The sequence below is a fragment of the Pelodiscus sinensis genome, chromosome 23 (assembly GCF_049634645.1).
Source record: "Pelodiscus sinensis isolate JC-2024 chromosome 23, ASM4963464v1, whole genome shotgun sequence".
Lineage (NCBI taxonomy): Eukaryota > Metazoa > Chordata > Testudines > Trionychidae > Pelodiscus > Pelodiscus sinensis.
Window position 1 is genome coordinate 15,677,540 of NC_134733.1, and position 15,951 is coordinate 15,693,490.

Sequence of the window (15,951 nt, forward strand, 5' to 3'; positions counted from 1 at the left end):
CTTTAAACAATTTTAAATGTTGCCTGTCCATTTCATTGGATGTCCCCTTGTTCTTATATTATAGGAAAGGCTAGGATTTACTGTACTGCTAAAGGTGCCATATGTCTTGTGAGTTATTAAACAGACGCTCAGATCCCTGGCAGTCATTAAAGATCCCAGAGTAGTGTTTTTACAAAACTAGTTGTTTTTATCCCAGCTTTGACTTCAAGTAGTGCACTGAGCTAAATCCTGCAGTCTTTATTCAGCCTCCACTCAGGTAAGATTCTCATTAATGTCAACTGAGTTTACCTGAATAAAGATTGAATAAGGATGTCAGGATTTGTCCCACTGTTGTTCTATGTTGGTGGCACAGACTAGATGAGGTTTAATAACCCCAAAAATCAATTTGTTTCAGTAGCAGATGAAATAATCAATATGCTAAACACAGTGAGATATTTTAAGGTCCAAAAGCAAAATACAGATAAGGTTTTATTAGTACTTTTATTATGGACTTTTATGAGCCCAGAACCAATGTCTTTAGAAACAATATATTGCTACAATATATCAGAGTAGACCAAGGTTCAGCTTATGGAGAAATTGTACTTGAGGGGTAAAAAATTAACACGAAAAAACCAGTAAGAAAGTTCCTCTTGTTCTGTGCAGCATTCAGTTGATTTGGTGTTTCCTGGGGTTCGAACTGCCGGCATTTAAAAATGGCGCCGGCCGGCTTCATGCAAATCCCGGGCTTCATTTGCAAGTGCGGTATGCCTACATTACCCTCCTAGTTCGAATTAGGAGGGTAGTGTAGACATACCCTGAATGTGTCTCACAGTGTTGAGGCCCATGGCATTTCAAGTTTTTGCTATCAAAATCTTCCAACCACATTCCAAGGATCTTAGGCTAAGTTTAATATTTATGAGGAAACAAAGTTAGGAAATCTAAAGGATCTTCATGGAAGTTTAGAAACAGCATTTAAATCCTTCCCTTTTGAATCTGATGCTCTTCTCTTTTGGATCTGATGCCAAGCTATTACTCTGGCTATTAGCTAACCAGTTCACTGTGGCATTGAATGACAGAGCTTTGTCAGAAACCTGATCTTTGGAGGTCATCAAGCCCTGAGGACATGCCTCACCTCATCAAAGAAAACAAAAGGGTTTATTTACTGTTGATGTTACCAGGAGTGTTGGACTTCAACTTCAAAGAGGTTTAACCAAAATCAGATCAGTATGATAATACATCAGTATGTTTCACCAATGCTGCAGACCTTTCCTGTGTTCTTGTGCTATGGTACATAACATCAGTAGGAATGTTACTACTGTTTGGCATTCCTTTTCCAGGATTCATTTCATGAGCATTTGAACACTTCAATAGAATGACATCTTGCACCATGGTGTCCCCTAGGTCCATCACAAAGGACCTTTGTACTATGATTATAAAAACCACATGTAATAATAATAATTTAGACAGATAAGAATACAAACAGAAAGGCCTTTTAAAAATTTCATAATACCAATACATAATACCAGCACCACAGACTTCCTGTGTGACTTGGGGCATCACATAATCTCTCTGTGCTTCAGTTCCTCATCTGTGAAAAGGGAATAATAATGCATCTTTCTATGAGTGTTGTTGTGAAGCTAAATTCTTGAACATTGGTGAGGTGCTCAGACACTCTGATGGTGTAGTAATAGAGATGTAGCCGTGTTAGTCTAGTCTAGCTGAAACAAAAAACGGGACTATGTAACACTTTAAAGACTAACAAGATGGTTTATTAGGTGATGAGCTTTCGTGGGCCAGACCCACTTCCTGAGTCTATGTCTAGACTACATGGCTCCGTTATGCCTCGTGAAATGGCTTCCCTTGTCGACCGTGGCATGTCCAGACTGCCTTGCTGTGCCGCCAAACAGCTGATCGGCACAGCGCGGTGGCCATTTTGATGTAAACGAAGCGGCGATTATTTAAATTGCTGCTTCATTTTCCTATGTCTAGTAAACTCATCTACATGGCTCCGTCGATGGAGCCATGTAATCTAGACATACCCCAACTGAGGCCTAATCAGTGCAGAGTAAAGCGGAAGAATAACTTCTCATGTCTTGCTCACAATACACCTGTTAATGCATCCCAGAAGCATCATAATACATTAATTCAGGATATGCAACTGCATCAGTAATTTATCAAAAAGAAAAAGTGAACAGTGACAAGTTCTCCTTGGAATTGTATCTCTGTTCAGTATACCTATCGTGAACCTTTTGCTTAAAGGTCCTGAAGGGTCTGATCTCTTATCCCTAGGACAGTTACATTGTGATTTTCTTACCTGTGACCTTTCCGCAGTACGCACTGAGACATGATACAGATCTTGTGGCACATTCTTATATAATCCACAAATGGATAGAGCCAGATCCAGAGTTTGTGTAAATTGGTGTAGCTTTCACAATTGACTTCATTGGAGCTACACCAATTTACATCAACTCAGGTTCTGGCTTCCTATTTCTCTTGATCATTTATCCCTGTTGGTTCTAGTGTCTAGATTTTGTAAATGTATTTCTTCTACTAATTCAACCTACTAGACACTTCTTAATTTTTAGTCCCTGTAATTTGTCTTAATAATGGATTTATGTTTCTGGGCTTTGTCCAGATTAGGAAAATAAACTTCATTTAATAAATAAGTCGATTAGCATGTAAATTAACATACTTTTAAACAACTATGGTTGATCAGGATGAGCTTGCTGGTAAACCCTACTGCCTTTTTCTATGTTAGATGCTAAGTGGTGCTTAAAGATGTGTTAAATAACACACCTTTCCTTGGAAGAATTTATCTGCACACCTAGATTTTAGGGGGTGCCTTATCTTTCCACCTCTTTAGCAAAGAACTGATCTGTTCCTGGGAAGTTTTGCTTCAAGATCTGCACCCTCTTTGAAGATTAGACATGAGATTTGGCAATGAAACTGGCACAGTGTAGACAACGCGGTATTGTTTTGCACAAAAAAGCCCTGATTGCGAAAATGGGGATCGGGGCTTTTTTGTGCAAAACCACGTCTAGATTGGCACAGACGCTTTTCCGGAAAAAGTGCTTTTGCGGAAAAAAGTCCATGCAAATCTAGACGGTCTTTTCCGCAAATGCTTTTAACGGAAAAACTTTTCCGTTAAAAGCATTTGCGGAAAATCATGCCAGTCTATATGCCAGTCTAAACTATGCCGTTGTGTGTTTGTCAGGCATAGTTTCAAAAGCAATCCTTATGACTCATGTTCTGAAAAGCAAGTTTTATTTTTGCACCTAAAATTTTTACATGTACAAATTCAGATGTTGGATTGAGGCATCTTTGAATATGTGTCTCTTTGTGTCCATGAGATTTCAAATGTCATTGTTCCATGCAATTGTCTGGCTTGGTTATTCTGGCGAGGAGGACGGGGGCGGGAAGGAGGAGGGGAACTATTTCCTCCCTCCCACCAATACTCCTTGAATCTGTTTCTCCTTTGTTGCTGAATGACATCAGCTGTTCTACTGTTTTTGGGACTTCTACCTCAACAAAGTGAGACAGGATGAAAGGATATGGCACAAATTTCTGTCTCCTGTCTGTATGCAGAGCTGTGCTCTTCAGAGTCAACCTCTGGCCCTTGTTCATGAGTGGGCAGAGGGATGGATGGATTGGGGCTGGCATGTGGATCTGCAGCTCTGCAGACCCACCTGCCATACCTCCCCGGGTAGGAGGGGCTGCAGCAGTCACTAGCCAGTGAGGAGTGCCTCCACTGCCTCTGTCTGGCCTGGTGCAAGGATTTTGTCCAATCCATGATCTCAGGAGAATACCCTTGTGTACAGCGCATGTACTGGAGCTGTGCTCTGGGAACAGGGTTTGTCTCTGTAAGAATTATCCAAATAGGTCAGACCACAGGCTTTATTTACTATTATATTCCCGGGTATTAAGCTAATGGGTGCTCTAATAATGCCCCAGCTGACTGGACAGATAGGGCACATGGCCATTAATTAATTATAGATACAAATAACTATTTTCTAAAGAAACTGTTAAAGGGGATCCATATGAATCTTGAATATTGTTGGCAGGCTGGGTTGTCTGTTACAAGTGTTTTGAACTAGCTCTTCAGTACTTTCACGATCTGTTCTCTAGACATCGGAGAGAGAGAAAGATGGTTATAATCTTAACTGGACCTCAAACCTATGACCCAGCCTGATGTCCTAACCAAACACCTTTGCCTGATTGTTATCACCTGGCAACTTGGACACTATAGGGGGTATGTTTTCAGAGAGGTGGTCATCTTATTTATTTTTGGGTGCCATTTGCAAATGAACTGCAAACAGATATTAGGTACCTGGAAGCCATCTCCTCAGATTTGCACCCGCAAATCATTTTACCGGCACAGTCATTCAGATGCAGCTATTTCAGGCACATATTGCTTCTGTCAAAACTAAATGTGTGTGGGGGGGGGGGGGGGGAGGGAATTAGTGCAAATGTATCCCTGCATTCCTGCTGAAGTGACTGGTGGAAGACAAATAAAAATCTGACTTGCTCAGAAACAGCATCCCTATGCCAATATTATGACCAAGCTGCAAGTTGTCCCTTACTGGAGAAATCAGTATTACGCAATTAAAGGTTTCCAAGGTTTCTGCTTGAGTTAGTTATTGAAGATAAGTTGGTTCTTAGGGGAATTCTTCTTGCCAGTTGCACTAATTAGCACTATAATTTGTCTTTTCATTAAACACATCTTCCATGGGAAACAACAACATGTTTTCTTCACAACAAGGAGCAACCATATTATTGATTGATTGATTTTTCTTTCTTTTTTATTAAGTTGCTTAGAATTACATTGAATGTGCCTAAATGATGATATTTTTAAAAGCCACTAGCTTTCATCTTTTGTTTTGCATTGCTTCTGATGGTGTGCTTATATATTACATGCTTTTATTTAAATGGTACCACTGAGAGCCAGAGCAGCCTGAGCACAAATTCTCTTTCTGGTCCACATCTTGCTCTATTTTTTTTCAAGTCAAATACAGGGTACATTTTTTAAAGAGCTGAAAAGGAAGAATGATTTAATAACTAAAAGTGTGCACTATACGAGGGGGAAACATGGCTTGGTAGATATAGTAAGAAAAATATGGCCAACATTTTTAAAAATAGGACTCTAAAATTAGCCACCAGAGTCCATACTTAGGCACCTAAAAATGGAATTTTCAAATGTTCCTGAGTAACTTAGGAAGAGACGTCTCAAGAATGCACAGCCTCCAGTGTGCCTAAATCACCCTAGCTCAAATCTTAGCTTCCTAAATATGGATTTAGAAACCTAATATTAACCCCCTATTTTTCCAAATATTGGCGTGAGGATGGAAATGAGAGGCCTGGTTGGGGTTTTGAAAGGCACTCAAGGAATCTGGCTCCCAGTACCCATTCAAAGTAAATGGGAGTGAGACAAGGCATCTAACTTCTCCTTGTGCTTTTGAAACTCAGCCCTTCTGAGTTTGAGTCTACTAACAAATATCTGTGTGCCCAGTCCTTGGGCAATTCATTGCACTGCATTTGTGCCTTAATTTCTCCCTCTATCGGCTCTATTGATTGGTGAGAGTTATTTGAGACAGTTACACAGCAAACACATCTATGTCAAATAAGTGGGATGGGATTACTCTAGGCTAGATGAATTCGGATAGCTCTCACTGAACAGCTAAAGCTAATAGCTAATCAATAGGCATCAGACATGCACTGACTGAGCACTTTATAGTACAGGATTCTTTGGGCTTTATTTAAGCTTCAATTAAAACCAAACAGATGGGCAAAAAGGAGTAGGAATTATTATTACTATGAGGAATAGTTCACCTGCACCTTTGGGATAATTAACTAGGCAAAATGCTTTTCTTCTTCTTTCCTTTATATTTTAAAAGACACGTTTTTAGTAATGCAGTTTAGTGAACGTAGTGTGTTCATAAAACACATGGGCCTGACAGTCATTGAGAATGGAGTCCTCCAGCCACAGAACTTACTCTCCATTTCACAACCCTCCTTTGCTGTGACCACTGGATGCAGTGAGTCCATTGCCCCTTCAATCCTTGTCCTGTCTGCTGAGATTACCAACAAAGGCCGATGTTGTGGGTTGGGTGACCATTGCCTATCCTGGATGCTGAAGGCTACTTGAACGTGGCAACACAAGATAATGTTCTCATTAGAAATGCATATCCCCTCTGTGGCACATGGGATTCATAGCAACAGGAGGACAGAAATTGTTTCTCAACGGAATTGTGTGTCCGAGATTATTCATTCCCGTATAAAACCTTGATCTTCAGTTGGCCCACTTTTTAAAGCAAATCTAAAGGCCAAACAGTCATTTTAAGATTGAAAGCTGTTAAGCTTTGTACAGCATGTTGAACCTGGATCTTCACCCTGTAGAGAAATTATTGTGTATTAAACCATGGGGAAAGGTGGAGAGACTCGAATGCCTATTACGGATCCATTATTATGAAAAGCATGTCTGCATCACGCACATCAGTTTCACTTCTGGCCTATCCCAAAACTTCAGGACACACCTGTTAATGGCTAGAGGCAAGCAGATTGGTTGGATGTAAAGAATGCACCTGCGCAGGGAGGGGTGAAGAACTACATGTAAGCCGAGCCCTTAGACATTCTCTGTCTCTTCTCAATTCCAGCTTAAACAAGCAATATCGCTCTGGGCTCTGAAGACAATCATGCACATTCGAATCCTTTGCTTTACTTTTTTTTTAAGCTGGTTTAATTTTATAGTTAAATACAATTGTACAAGTATTTTGCTTCACTGTATATGATTTTTTGTTTTGTTTTTCGTGAATTTTGTGAGCATCACGCCAAGAAAACCACCAAGTTCGGCTTTGCCAAGATGTGGAAAGATCTGAAGATTAAAAACCCTCGCATGCACTTTCCTGACGATCATTACATCCTTTTTGTTACCCACTTGAAGGTTGATGATCTTGGTTTGGGAAAAGGTTATTGTGCTTCCAGAACTGAAGTTACTTAAATGTATGTGTTTTCATGGTCCTGTAAGCCATAGTATCCTGGTATTATGGTGTAGACAGATCAGACTAGCACTAGGTATGATTTTGATATTATTTGTAAATCAAAATTCTCCTTCCTTATGGTTTTTTTTAGGAGACTGTCTTTTTTTTCTTTCTTCTCTCTCTCTCCCAGTAAACTGAAAAGAGGGGGAGGTTGTGTTAAAACTGTATCAGGTTTTGTCTGTTTTAAGTTGGGGGGAGGGGTAAAAAGCACATGAATTCAAATGTTCATTTTACAAGTAGCAGAACCAGTTAGGGCAGGTAAATGGAGAAACAAGAAATTCAATAGGAGGAAACCAATGGGAAAAAGCCAGTTTCACTGAGCAGTCATGGCGAACTTTGAAAAGAGACACATTTTGGAAAGGTTATTGTGACTGAAATGCAGCAGTTAGGATGAGTTGAAAAGGAAAATTCAAACATTTCTTGAGATCTCAGATACAGAAAAGAATCAAACACAATCAGCGTACGTATTGGTAGCTATCACTATTTATGACAGGAACTTATTGTCTCCCCCTCAATTTGTTTTATTCATTTACATTTTTAGTTCGTTTAAATTGGTTTGATGTAATGTATTTTTTATTAATGTTGCAAAGAAACACATGCTTTTTGACTTTAGATGTACAATTAATTATTACTATTATTCATATTAATTTAAAATAATACTCAAAATATTGTATTGGGGATGAAGGAAATGAATTTGGATTTTCCATATGTCACTGCTATTATTTAAACTAAATGGAGGTAAATCAAAGGCCTTTTGTTCTAGTTCAGAGTCATCAGTTTCGGCTTATGGCTCAGAGGAGCCATTTTGGGTTCATTTGTTTATTCTTTTCTTTCCTCAGGCTTTTTTAGTACATGACAAAGTGAGTGTAATTGAGTCTCTCTGCTTCTTTCTAATCTTTCACTAATTCACTCAAGTTGAAGTGGAGCGCCTATGCCAACCCAGACTTGCCTTTACTTGTGCTGTCTACTTGGACACTGAAAGAGACATCAGATAAAAACAAAATTACCCGCTTCAGTTTGAAGCATGAAGCCTAACTGTGGATCAAAATGGCATTGTATGGCTGGTCTGTTTTCTCAGTAGCCGAATGGGAGAATATTTGTAAGAATGAGGTGACAGTTTTTGTCTCTGCCTTGGCCTGACAGCTGTTGGGTGCTGTTGTTGACACAGTAAATTGGGTGAGAGTTAGGTGTGTTTTGTAAGCATGGGGACTTTTCTCACAGTTCATTTAGCCACATGTAGGAAGAGGCAGCTATGCTTTGTAGACATTGAGGGAGGCAACGGAAAATGTTTGCTCAGCTTTCTCCACCCCTTAAAAAACTGCCTTCTGGAATGTTCCAGTACGGTATTAGGCTGACCAGAAACCTTCGTAGACTGTTTAACCTTTTACAAATGTGGAACGTAAATTTGCCCTTCCTATCACCCTTGATTTCAGCGGTAGAAGCTCACATCTGAAAACCATTGTCCCAAAACACACAACTCACGCAATATTACAAGACTCTCCTGGCCATTTTTCATTGAGTCCCATTGATTTCTCTTACATTTTCCTCTCACATTTGGAGGGTTTGTCAATTCAGCTGAATGCATTTTTTTTAATTATAAGAACAGTGTTTTACAAATTATTTTGCTTTAGTATCTCGATTCCCTTTTGAAACAAGACTATTTTATGTTCATTTGGGTTTCTCAGAACTGCATCAATATAAAAACTTTTGGGGGCCCTATTTATTTGCAGTAATGTTGAGGTGGAATATTTACTGGTAAATGAAGTAAGCAGTGCTTATTGGTGAGTTTACTTTGATTTGTAAATTTAGTCTTGATGTTCTGAAATGTATTTGTTTGAAGTCTGTGTTTCACACTGCAAATTTTCACGAGTGCCTAAAGTTAGGGACATAAATAGGGATACAGGTGCCTCATGGCAAGATTTTTCAAAAGCGCTTATGTGAAAGTCAGTGAGAGGTAGTGCTAAAGTCACTTTTGAAAATGGGATTTAGGTGCTTTTGAAAATGTTATCTTGCATCAGAATTTCGGTTTCATTTAGGTGGGTAAAATCCAGATTTGAGTGCCTAACTTTAGGCACCTAAACATGAAAATTTGACCCAAAGAAGATAGATGTAGTGAAAAAAATCCAGTAGAAGCCAGGATCCTTCACAGATTTATGAACATGCTTAACTTTCCCTGCTTGAGTAATCTCAGTAAAGGCCATGGAACTAACCACATGATTAAAGTTAAATGCATTTGTGTTTGCCAGACCTGGGCTCTATAAACAAATCATGTTTTTTCCTGAAAGCAAAATTTGAAAAAATGTAAATGCCTGATTTACAGAGGTGCTGAGCTCCTGTTGCGGTCAATGGGAAATGGCATTTGATTGGCATCTCTGAAAATCAGCCCGTAACTATAGATAAATTTAGGCTATTTTAGATCTCAGCTCCTGTGGAAGTTGGGGAGACATTTGACATTAATTTCCCATGAAGTCAATGAGTTTAAATGAATATAAGTGAGAGCAGAGTATAACTCTCTCTGGCCTGGTGAGGAGAGTATTTTATTTGCACTCTTGAAGGTCGTTTAAAGATTAAGGGGAGTTTTTTTCTTGTCTTTTTTGCAACAAACAATGTTGATAGCTTTTATTTTATCCAGAGACTAAATTGAATGAAATTCCAAATGAAAATATGCTTAATTATCCCATATAACTTATTAGTCAAATGTTTGCATATTGCTTCAATGTCTTTTTCAGAAAGGAAGTATATTTCCACTTCAACATTCTTGGGATCCCTATTTCTTTCAAGGTTTACTCATCTCAGTCATGGTTAGGTTTATCCTTAAAACACCCTTAGTCTAAGAGAAATGCAGAAAGGTCACCAAAGTGACAATTTGCTGCATGTCTTATCAAAAGGCAAATAATGAGTTTTAAAATTACAAAAATGCAAATTGGGGATAAAATATGGTGGATGCAATCTCATGTTAATTTGTTATATATTTTGTTTGCAAAATTATAATGGTCTTAACATACTTTGGGCAGGTGGAAATGGCCTGAGGAAATTACATATTATGGCTGGGATACACATTTCACTTTAATTAGACTTTTTTTTTAATGGTGCTGCCATTAGAAAAAGATGTGTTAGCTCTCAGTTTTTTAGCCTAGATAAAAAAAGAATCTTAAATAGATGGTCAATAAATAGACTGAACTTTAGAAACAGAACCTAGCTTACAGTCAAGCTTTTAAGCTTCCAAACAAGTCTCCCTGTCCTTTTAGACTCCAGGTATAGCTTATCTGATGAAGCCCAAAGATAAAGGCTTAAGTTTCACATGCTTTGTTCTTTTCATAGTCCCTGACTATTGATTAAGGCTCAACCATACAGGTTAACTAACAAGTTAGTTTTTCACGCAAGAGTCACATTCCTCTCTGAAGCTGCAACTACCTGGGTGCAAACTGGAGACTCCGCATTCTCGGTTGGAGGATAATTGATACCTGATTGTTTTAAAGCTGGTGGAACTTTGCCTGACTGTGTACTTCAGAAAAGAGGAGGGGGAAGGTGAGGGAATGGAGGAGGGAGGAGAGAATAAAGGTAATGCAGGTACAGTAGCTAAATACTAGTGCTGAAAAAAAGGGAGGGCGGAGGGAAGGGATTCATTTAAGTTCCTTGTTTTCCGCGCCTCTTCAGCCATTCTTTCCTTTTTTCTCAAGGCCTGAGCATTGGTAATAATGGTGATGATTAACTAAATGAAGTTGGTAACCTGGGCGACCATTAGGGTGGGTTTATATTTCATGGGTACCGAATAGCCAGAGAAAGTACACTATTGAGGATTCAGAAAACTGAAAAATTTTTGGTGGTTTGTATATTTTGATTTTTTGCTTTTCATTCTCTGCCTTGATCTTTTACCACGGTAAGATTACAGCCACTTTCTTATCCCTTGAGAATCTCCTTCCTTTCTCTGTCATTCCCTCCCTTCTTGTAACTCTGCTGCCTTCACTCCATTCAGAAGGAGGGTCTTTCCTCTGCATATAGGCCTTCTTTCAGATGGTAACATGTTGGGGTGGATAAGTTAGAGAAGAACGATGTGTTTCTCTGTGTGTTTCCCTGATGCTAGTTTCATTTGTTTTGAAGTTTTTCATTATGTAGCTTGGATTTTCACTGCATACACCATAGCAATTGTGTGTTATCTTCCCAAAGAGAGTGTTTAATTTTTTATTAGGACCATATTTGCAGTTAGGACACTACAAGTGAGCTGTCTGCTTTGTAGAACAAGAAATTTGTCTCGCTTGTTAGGCCTTTGCTGGGTTTGAATTGCTTATTTCACTGGCAATGGTGAGGAATGGTACATTGGAACATTGGTTCAGTATTATTTCTGTCTTTGCAGGACTGATAACTTCAGGCACTCAGCCTAAAACAGAGTTATGTAAAAGTATGGAGTGAATTCCGAAAGTTATCAGTCCAAACAGAAATAACTGCGCTAGCAGTTTATTAACTGATAATAAACTGGATACAAGTAAATGCTTGTGGAATGTATTATAATAAAGCTAAAGTAATAGGTTACTCTTGGATGTGAAACAGGGATTCATCCCAGAAATGTGTATATTAAAAATGGTGGTGGCTTTCATTTTCTTTCTCTTCCCGCAGGCTGAGTTAATTATTGGAATACGTAATTCATGTGTATAGTGCTCCATGCCTTTTGGGAAGTTCCCTGCCTTTTATTTTGTCATTGCTGTTTTGTGGCTTACAGGACACTATAGTATGTTGGTTATTTAGTATTGACAATATCACTAAGTGACCTTCTTAGGGAACAGTGAGCAGGGCAGTATTTCAGTTTGTATAATTCCTAGTAGTTCTTTTAACAAAGAAAAATGATTGTATTCATTTAATTTAAAAAGTCCGTATTGAGTTAAAATGGTGATCAAGATGCATATAACTGTTCAAACAAATAGAATAGCATGACCAAAAATTGCATTTGTATATCCAATTGGAGCCAACAATTACAAAATATCAGTCAGTGGGTTATAATAATTGCCACTAAGCTTGCATTAATTAGTAGATAGAACATGTATGATAAGAATGAAGAATTATCTCTTCCAAGAGGTGTATGATAACTTCTAGAGCCATCTTCTAATCTCAGCTGCAGCAGCCTAAATCCCATGTAACCCCATTAACTTTATTGGAGTTATTCTGGATTAACAATAGTGCATCTGAGGTCACAATGTGGTCTCCAGTCCTTTAACTGCCAATCCAAATAATTTTAAAATGGCCACTTGTTTGAAGTGATTTACACTTCTTGCACAGCCATGCTAATGATTTCCTTAAATTCAGTATTTATATTTCACTTTTCAGATCTGCTCTCTGTGCAATATCTTCTTCACGGTGATCACTAGAATTTGAGAATTTAAAGTATGGCTTTGGTTTTGTATGGACAGAGATACAAAAGGCATTTTCTTTTGCCATGTGTGCCACTAATGTCTGCAGTTATGCAAGACCATGCAAAGATTATTATTTGAATGGATCTGTTGTAAAATGGCTACAGCAAGAACCTCAGGAAGAGTATAGGATTCCTCTGAAATCATATCATGTTCGTTTGTCTCTTACAATAGCAGACTATGCAAGAGCAATCTGTTTCCATTGCAGATCACTAACGTGCAGGCCGTGAGCGAGATACTGTAAAGAGAAGGAAATTTACCAGCCATTATGGGGCTGAATAATCATTGACACCACAACAAGGTATAATAAGCACTTTTGTTGGCATTGCAATGTGCCATTAAGAAATAGACACAGTTTTGTAATTGCTTGGGCACACTGACATTTTCCAGCTTATCTGTGAAACTTTTTTGGAAAGCATTTTTATTTTTGTTTGTTTGGAAGTATTAATGCATTCTACTGAATATTATGTGGCAGAGTTAGTTAAAACTCCCTTGTCTGGTTATATTATTGAGCCTACCATGTGCTGAGTTTCCACAGAAGTGAATACAGGACAAAGGAGGCTCTAAGGAAGGATTTTCCTTTGTTTTAGTGGGAATTAGAAAGGTTATTGAAGCTCTGCCATCTCCCTTTCCATTATATGAAGTAAGAGTTTCCATCTTTTTTGAAATGACAGATGACCTAGAATGTGCTACTTTTAATTTTGCTGCCTCTCACCTTAATAGAGACTCATCTCAGCTCCCATGAACCAATGGGGACAGAATCAGGTCCTGTAGTCAAACAAGAGGGAGGTTCCAGTGAAAGAGATTTCACACTGAAGTTGCTGGAGGCTATCAGGAAGTATCTATAGTAACCCCAAGCTATGTATGTACCTCCTGTTCTTTACGCAGTAGTTACACCAAACACTAGAAAATGTCATTTACTACCTATAGTGAAGGAGGAACGGGATGATCTAACAGGTCTCTCCTCTTAGCTTTTCTGATTCTATGAGGTTATACTTTGGAAATGTACATAGAGTTCTGTAGCATGTTTCTCTTTCATAGCAAATTCTGTTTCCTATGACAGAGCTGGCCCCTGATACTGTATTGACTTGCATCTTGTGCATTTCATGGCTGTGTGAAATGAGGGGGTATCAATATGACCAAATCAATATTTTCTCTTTTCAGATCAATGGTAGCATTTTATACTAATTTCAGGCCCAATTAGCACCAGTGTGATATGAAACAAGAGGCTGAGCTATGGAGAATCAGATTCAGAATCTTAAACAGATACAGAAGGATTTATGAAGACTAGACATCCACAAATAAAAACAGCCAATGTTATCTCTTTCTTTCCTATAAATAGGGCCCTACCAAATTCATGGATCATTCTGGTCGATTTCACAGTCATAGGATTTTAAAAATAATAAATGTCATGATTGAGCTATTTAAATCTGAAATTTCATGATGTTTTACCTGTAGTGGGGCTTGTTACTGCTGCCCTTCTGCATGGCTGCTAGCAATGGCGCTGCCTTCAGAGCTGGGCAGCCGGAGAACAGCGGGTGGCAGCAGGGATCCCAGCTTTGAAGGCAGAGCTGCAGCCAGCAGCAGTACAGAAATAAAGATGGCATGGTATGGTATTGCCTCGCTTATTTCTCCACTGCTGTCTGCAGAGCAGGACCCTCAATCAGCAGCCACCACTCTTCAGCCACCCATCTCTGAATGCAGCAGCACAGTAATAAAGGTGTCATGATATGCTATTGCCCTTACTTCTGAACTGCTGCTGGTGGAGCACCGTCTTCAGAGCTGAGGGTACCGCTTTGTGTCTGCCCAGCTCTGAAGGCTGTGGCAATATCATCCCTACCCCCCATAATCTTTTGATCTCCTTCAATTCTCTTTTGGTCAGGCCCTCCAGTTTGAGCAACTCTAGTTTCCCATGAAATCCAGATAGTATAGGGTAAAAGCAAACAAAAGAACAGATTTCACAGGGGAGACCTGATTTCACGGCTGTGAATTTGCTCAAACTACGAGGAAGTATGGCAATCACAAGGAATTTGGTAGTGGGATATAGATCTTTTCATCACTGGCTAATTGGTATGAATCTAGTCTAGGTTAGTAGTTAATGAAAATCATTACACTCGATGTCTTTTTAGTGGTCTGTGTAAAATGAGTTGGGAGGTCTAATTTCAGTGTCTACCCCACCACACCCAACAGCAATTATCCTCTTGTTGGCAGTTGAAGGACCGTGGGTACGAAATGAATGGGCATTATATTTAAAACAGGCAGCTAAATTACCCTCCTTCTCCTTGAAATGGTGCCTCTGCATCCTGGTTGAAGCATGTTGGCAAGATATAGCTGTTATAGAAATAGGGCTGTCGTGCTGATGAAAAGTGCCATATTGACCACACTGGAGACCAGATTTTCTGCCATCCTTGTAAAATGCGCAGATTTAAAAAAACCTACCCGACCTCATGAAAAACTATCTTTGGACTCCTATGCAGTGTCAGCTGAAGTGTAATTCAGATGAGAGGTGGAATTAGGCTCAGCAGTTAATTTGAACTTGGATTTTTCCTATCAGGAAATGACTGTCTGAAATACAAAGCTCTCTCTGTTACAAATTTAGGGCCAATTTCTGATCTTAATAAAGAAAAGGACAGTGGAAATTTCATTAAATTCTGCCCTTTGGATTTTACTTTTCTTTGTCAGCTGATCTGGCTAAGGACAGAGTTTCAAGTCTATGCCAGATAGAACTTCTGCTCAGCTACTAGGTGCTTTAGAAACCTCTACACTTTTCCTTATATGTCCATCTTATGTACATTGTTTGCTTTGAGATCTAGAAGGAGCTTCCTGGTTATTTCTTTATTGTACATATTCGTAGAGCAATGAGTTATACGTTATGAGGAATAAACAATTCTTGGCTAAATTTTCAGGGCCCAAACATTTCAGTCAACATATGTTATGTAAATTATGACCCAGAAAGACAATATACTGTACAGATTTCACAGGTTACTCATATTTTTAGAATCACAAAGTACACAGAATCCAGAAAAATGACATATCTCACCAAATACATATTGCAACACAATGAGCTATGTTTATATATGATGTAATTTCTTTGAAGTCAATGGAGTTACATCAGGCATAGGAGGCAGTGTTGCTGAATGGACAGAGCATGAGTCTGGGAGAGTCGGGTTCTATTTCCAAGTCTTCTACTGGTGGGTTGGGAGACCTTGGGAAAGTCGCATTCCCTGTTTGTGTCTCAAAACATGAGGAAGAACGGCTCTTGTGCAAAAGGGGGGCTTTGTGCAAAAAGGAGCTGTCTACACAGTGTCTTTTTGCGCAAAAACCTCTTACGCAAAAGGGATCCAAAGAGGAAATGCAAATGTGTGTGGCATATGCAAATGAGCACTCCATTTGCATTTCCTCTTGCGGAAGAGGCTCATAGTGTGGACCTAGTCTTATTGACACTGCAGTAAATGAGGAGTAACTCCATTAAAGTCAATGGGTCAGATGCTGACTGATGTACAATGACATAGCTCTTGATTTCAGTGGTGCTGCAT

The 15,951-nt window shown here is 39.0% G+C and overlaps 1 protein-coding gene across 4 annotated transcripts in view; it reads left to right on the forward strand.

Annotated features, from left to right (window-relative positions):
• Nucleotides 1–15,951, forward strand: part of TTLL10 (tubulin tyrosine ligase like 10) — a 261,339-nt gene that overhangs the window by 126,771 nt on the left and 118,617 nt on the right. The gene's annotated exons all lie outside the window — the stretch shown is intronic.